Consider the following 7,344-nt stretch of genomic DNA (forward strand, 5'->3'; position numbering starts at 1 on the left):
GCAGATGAGAACAGCTCTCAGGTAAACAATAATCCTCCTTAGACACGTAAGTTATTGTTGTCGAGCGTCGCGTACACTGTTAATCCTCACGTGATCCAGATAAGCTCTCACAGAGAGAAAATGAAAACGAAACTTAACGGCAGCAAACTATAAAAGCAACACTTCACGCTTGTTTTGCCAACACAACGTGGCGTCTTTGTGGTGTAAACACGGTGACACAAATGAATATTAATGAAGTTGCACAATAGAGCGCGCTGATTGGTTTGAACCAAGCCTTACTCATGCATTAATGTATCACACTGTAAGAGGTAATAAGACTCACTCAGGCACAGACGCCCAGTCTGCACGCTGGAATACACGCTATTATGTCATGACCGTGACGCAGCTTCAAAAATTAGTTTCAAACAGGAAGTACGAATTTGCTTGAAATAACGCAAAAACAACCAATTTACCCTTTTTAGTGAAATATAGGTGTCATAATAGTGTTTTTAGCAGTGTGGGACACATATACGACTGTCAACAGCTCAAAAAATGTGTTTTGGTGTTTCGTGACCCTTTAAAGCAGTCATTTTACTACAAAACCCATGGCTTTGAAAATGTTTACATCAGGAACGTTAAGATTTCAGGACGGCACACAATTGTGGAAATTGTACATTGGATGCTTATGTTTCCCCTCCACTTGTCAGATATATTTTGGAGTGCGAACAAGTTCTTTAAGAAAAGAGCTTGACAAGTGCATCTATGCTGTCATGTTGCCTGTCAAGTATTTTTAAGCACAGTGTACTTGCTCACAAGTCAAAAGTTGAGAGATGTGCACATACAGTATCTGCATTTGTGAACGGGCGAACAGTTTCTCTGTAGCTAGGTGAATCTTACTCTTGTTTACCTCCTAGGGAGAAGGTGTCACAGGATACAACGGTGCATATGAAATGAACTTGTGCAGCAGCAAAGGAAAAGATGACATAGTATTAGTTAAATGTCAGATATCATAAGTCACCTATCTGCACACCCGCTGCAAATTGCTTTGGGGAATACATTGAACTTGATTCTCTTAAGCATGACAAGTGTAAATTAGGGGAATTGTAGTTGGTCGGCCTTCACTCTCAGTTGCCTAGCAGCGTAGTCTGATGCAAATTCAAAGTCACTTTGTTTCCTATTGTTGAGAGGCTCAGGGAAAAATCCCTTCTGCATCAAAGCTTTTCATGAATACAAACAGAGAAGAGCAATACTCTATCCTCCCACACAAATTGGGCTTTTACATTTACATCACATTGTATTGTAATCGCGAAAGTGTTGTTGAAATGGAGCGCAGTTTAAGTGGCGTGTTTGGTGGTACGCGCGCACACACACACACACACACACACACACACACACACACGTGGGTGGATTAATATCACCATAGTGATCACATTATGCTAGGCTTTTACAGATCTCAGAGAACAGGTGCTCTCTGAACAATTTGAGGGATTTTTTCCCATAATGTTCGCAAGATACATCCTGTCCAAGGGCTTGAGTTCATATTTCACATGTAGGTGCTAAAGAAAATAATAATAATAATAATAATAGAGATGATCAAAAGTTTTTCCTGTGTCCCTTTTGCATTTTTATTAAGTGTTAAAGAAATAAAAAGAGCATTCAAAGCAGAAGAAGGTGTGTTATATTATATATTAAAACCATTATATATAGATTTTATGTAACAAAACCATTGTAGAGATATTTGGTTGGTCTCACGTAGTACTTAAGTTGCTCCAAAACTTCATGAGTTTCGTTTTAGAAAAGAAGATATTATGAAGAATGTTGTAACCATTGTATATTATGAAAAACAAAAACTATGGAAGCCAATGTTTCAATCTAGGTTCATTGTTGATACACACCACTATATACATTTCTGGAGAGCGCCAAATACATCCCAGGAGCTACTTTTTTTGCAATTTCTGTTTTCACGAATTCGCCAGAGGTCGCTGTTTAAACTTGAGATTTCAAATTTCTAGCTCTTGTGCCATTCAGCTTGGTGTTCTCGCTTAAATCCACCAGAGGCCACTGACGACCGACTGACTGACTGACCAATACCTCTTCCCTAAACCCAACCGGTGCTTTTGTTTAAAATGCGAATTTATAACTCAGAATTCTGACTTTAAAACTGGGAATTTTGATTTTATTACAGGGAATTGTGACTCAATAACTGGGAATTGCAACTTCATGACTCAGAATTGTGACTTTATAACTCAAAATTGCGACTATATAACTCGTAATTGCGACTTTATAACTTGGAATTGCGACTTTTAAAACTTGGAATTCTGACTTTACCACTCAGAATTTTGACTTTTTAAACTAGGAATTCTGACTATATCGGAATTGTGACTTTAATACTTGGAATTGTGACTATTGGAATTGCGTCTTTATTACTCAGAATTGTGACTTTATCACTCAGAATTAAGACTTTATAACTTGGAATTTTGACTATGTGGGAATTGTGACTTTACAACTTTGAATTTTGAGTTTATAACTTGGAATTGTGACTTTACAACTCGGAATTACAACTTTATAATTAGGAAGTGTGACTGTAAAATTCGCAATTCTGACTTTATTAGAATTGTGACTTTGTAACTCGGAATTTTGACTATTACTCAGAATTGCAACTTTATAACTCAGAATTCTGACTTTAAAATTCTGATTTCTGACTATTGGAATTGTGACTTACTTGGAATTGCAACTTTATAATTCGGAATTCTGACTTTAAAATTCAGAATTCTGACTTTATTGGAATTGTAACTTTATAATTCGGAATTGTCACTATATCTGGGAATTCTGACTTTATAACTGAGAATTGTGACTATCACTCAAAATTGTAACTTTATCACTCGCAATTGCGACTTTATAACTCAGAATTTCGACTTTATGGGAATTGTGACTTAACAATTCGCAATTTTGACTTCATCACTCGGAATTTTGAATTTATCACTCGGAATTGTGACTATTACTCTGAATTGCAACTTTAAAATTCAGAATTCTGACTTTATTGGAATTGTGACTTTATAATTCGGAATTGTAACTTTACAACTTGGAATTTTGACTTTATCACTCGGAATTGTGACTTTATAACTCAAAATTGTGGCGTCATAACTCCGAATTGTGCCTTCATAAGTTGGAATTCTGACTTTATCACTAAGAATTGCGACTTTTTAAACCTGGAATTTTGATTTTAAAACTCGAAACTGACTTTATCGAAATTGTGACTTTATCACTCAGAATTCTGACATTATCACTTGGAAAAACACTAGCCGTGCATATACCCCATTGTACAATGTTTTTTTTTTTCACAAAGTATGGTGTGCTTATAAGAAAGTGTCTGATGCATATTGAGAGGAAAACAGTGTCACCTACAGATGGTTTGTCAAGCCCACTCACTTGTGTCAAGAACGCTAAGAATTGCTAGATGCTTTTCCAGAAGTGTTGGTAAGAAAGTGTCAGGTGCATACAGAGATGAGAGAGTGCACCGCCTATTCCTTTTGTGTTTATCTGTTTATTTCTGTGTCATCGGCATTGTCAAATATATGTTGCGGTATAAAAAAGTAAACACTCCAAGCTTAAGGTTGCGTTTGCTGTAATGTTCTCTGGCAGTCTCCTTCTAAAGCTAAACAGCATTCCTCCTCTTCATTCCAGCAGCTCCATCTGTCCCAGCAGGAGGCTCGGGTCTGTCAAAATGATGGGAATCGGTGACAGAATTTATTCATGGTGGATTATGCCATGCTAATTATGATAGTCTCTGTTCTCTTTCATTTCAGATTTGCTTGTGTTATACATAATTGTCTCGGAGAAATGTCTCTGGATTGGCAGACTAATTACTTGTATTAGACCGAGGGAGGTCAGCACACAGGAGCATTATATTAATGTGGGATATGAGTTTGCCTTGCAGATGAAATTACAGTTTTTATGTGGTAAAGAAGTGAAATTACTCTGACTAATTTAAAAATACATATATTTTAAAAAGGGCACGGTGGCTCAGTCGATGGCTGGGTCAGTTAGCATATCTGTGTGGAGTTTGTATGCTCTCCCTGTGTTCACGTGGGTTTCCTCCAGGTACTCCAGTTTCCCCCACAGTCCAAAGACATGCGCTATAGGTAATTAGTAAGAGTATGTGTGTGAATGCGAGAGCGTGTGTGTTTCCCAATACCGGGTTGCGGCTGGAAGGGCATTTGCTGTGTAAAACATATGCTGGAATAGTTTTTACGGTTCATCAAAATGAATGTATGAATGTATATTTTAAGAGAATAATTGTGAAATACTGCAAGCCATTTGCTACTCTGTTTTTTTTCCTTTTATGCTAAGATGCAGTATATTTGCTTGACCGCATGTGGAAGGATGTTTGTCACATATGGTTATAAATGCATTCTTGGTTTACCTTTGCAAAGCCAATAGAAAACAAAAAGAGTAATCTCAAGTCAGGGTTAGCATCCAATATTAGCATACCGACAATTAATTAGCTTCTTAGCTTGTCATATTCCACACTCAGTTTTTCATACTCCTTTTTAGTTAAACAATCCATTCATTTTCTTTTCAGCTTAGTCCCTTTATTAATCTGAGGTTGCCACAGTGGTATGAACCGCCAATTTATCCAGCATATGTTTTATGCAGCAGATGCCCTTCCATCTCTGGGAAACATTCATACCACTCATTAACACTCATACACTCTGGACAATTTTAGCCTACCCAATTCACTTATACTTTATGTCTTTGGACTGTGGGGGAAACAGGAGCACCCGGAGGAAACCCATGCGAATGCAGGCAGAACATGCAAACTCCACACAGAAATACCAATTGACCCCAGCTGTGGCAAGAAATATGGCAATTACCTAGTGATGAACTTTTTAGCACAGTTGCCTAATGTCGAGTTCAGACTGCATGATTTTCAAAGTAATCGTCTGTAACGGGGAAGTGACACTGACAAACCAAATGCAGGTTTATAGAGATAGAGATGGTCAGGAAAGCAATGATCAACACAGGAGCAAAGAAATGTATGAGGACAATCCAGAGTCATAGTCTAAATACCAGGCAGGTGGTCACAAGGCAGGCAGCAGACAGCTTAATACAAACAAGGCGAGGTGAGGGACAAAAACACGGCAAAGCCGTATATATGTGCGTGTAATCAGTATTTGAGCAGCATCAGCTGTTTGTTTGCAATCAGTCAGGATCCTGTTGTGTGTGTGTGTGTTGCATGACTGGGATTGTAGTCCATAACAAGGCGGATTTGTAGTTTATATGAATATGAGTGTTTACCAGCGATCTCTGGTTGTTAGATCGCTGCTGATCGAGACATTGTGTTACCGATGTTTTCACACTCCATGACTATCTGGGCTAGCGTTTTGTCTCTGCTTTGTTTACACTGCAAGATGGATCAGTGACAGGCTTTCACATTGCATGAATTTACAATAGGAAGAATCGCCGACAACTATGTCCAAAACATGTCTCACAACCAAAAACACATAGTGTATCTTTTTTTATTAACTACATAACGAAAAAGAAGCCTTTAATGGGGTAGAAAATTGACATATTTGCTCACCTGGATTTGAAGAGAATTAGCGATTTTTCCTCAACTTTTTGAACCGGTTGTGATATTTCTCACATGACATGTTAAACAGACACGAGTACTCCTGCCAATTTTCCACTAGTTTTTCCTCCTTTTCTTGGGTCCAAATAAACTGAAAATGAGCCCTTTTAACTTCTCCCTCAACCTCCCGCTGGCCTGCAGGTACCCACACTAGTGAATGCTGCTTTCTCATTGGCTGTTGGTAATTGCAGATGTTAATTTTAGTCAAAACTTATTTCACACGGCATGACAGCTCCAGATATTTAGTATGCCAAATATCTCACAGGCATCAGCGACTCATCTGCGATTCTCTCAGATTGCATCTTTGATAGTTCACATTGTATGATTATCACTCACGTGCACGAGCACCGATTTGCCTGTAATTGTGAATTTATCACTCGGAACTGTGACTATTTCTCTGAATTGCAACTTTATAATTTAGAATTCTGACTTTAAAATTCGGAATTGTGACTTTATTGGAATTGTGACTTTATAATTTGGAATTGTGACTTTATATCTCGGAATTCTGACTTTACAACTCAAAATTGTGGTGTAATAAGTTGGAATTCTGACTTTATCACTCGGAATTGCGACTTTTTAAACTTGGAATTCTGATTTTAAAACTCGGAACTCTGATTTTATTGAAATTGTGACTTTATAACTCGGAATTGTGACTTCATCATTCGGAATTCTGACATTATCACTCTGAAAAACACTAGCTGTGCATATACCCCATTGTACAGTGCTTTCCACAAAGTATGGTGTGCTTATAAGAAAGTGTCTGATGCATATGGAGAGGAAAACAGTGTCACCTACAGATGGTTTGTCAAGCCCACTCACCAGTGTCAAGAACGCTAAGAATTGCTAAAATCATGCAGTCTAAACTCTGCATAACACCAAAAAGGTTGACCCACCCATAACTCATTAAGAGAATGAGCACAACCCTGTTAGACCTTATGCCAGGTTGCAGATCATATTTTACTTTCCTTAAAATACCAAAAGTGGATTCGAACATGGCCTTAATGCTTTTGCGCCATGAGCTTTAGACTTAAAAGTTTAGACTAAATTGTTAAAATAGAAGCCAAAATAAGATATTTTATAGAAATCTGAAAACCTGTAGCCATTGATAGGTTTTCAGCTTTTGTCAAAATATCTTCTTTTGTGTTCAATGAAAGAGACTCATAAAGGTTTGGAACCATTTGAGGGCGAGTAAGTGTTCATATTTGGGTGAACAACCCAGTTAGCTAATTAACAAACTGATTAATAAACAATTTTACGTCCCACTTTATATTAAGTGGTCTTAACTAATATGTACTTGCATAGTAATTAATAGTTTGTTACAATGTACTTATTGTGTAAAATACATGTATTTACTATGTACTTATGCTTGATTAAATACAAATATGTCATTACATTTGTAATTAACTTTTGTAATTACATTTGTAAATACACTGTTGACCATCCCTTACACCTTAACCCACCCTTAAACCTACCCATACCACCAAACCTGTCCATAACCCAACCGCTATCCCAACTCAAAAGCACCACAAGTGTTCTCAAATACAATATAAACACTGTAAGTACATTGTATTTATTTTTTTTTTGATGTAAGTATATATTAGTCAAGGCCACTTAATATAAAGTGAGACCCAATTTTATTTTAGTATTGGATTGTCAGTTCATGTAAACTTTGGTTATAGTTAAATCTATTGCTAATAGAGTGCAATGTACAGACTGTGGTTGTGAAACTGTTGTGT

This window comes from Danio rerio, chromosome 21, assembly GCF_052040795.2.
Source record: "Danio rerio strain M-AB ecotype USA chromosome 21, GRCz13ab, whole genome shotgun sequence".
Taxonomy (NCBI): Eukaryota; Metazoa; Chordata; class Actinopteri; order Cypriniformes; family Danionidae; genus Danio; species Danio rerio.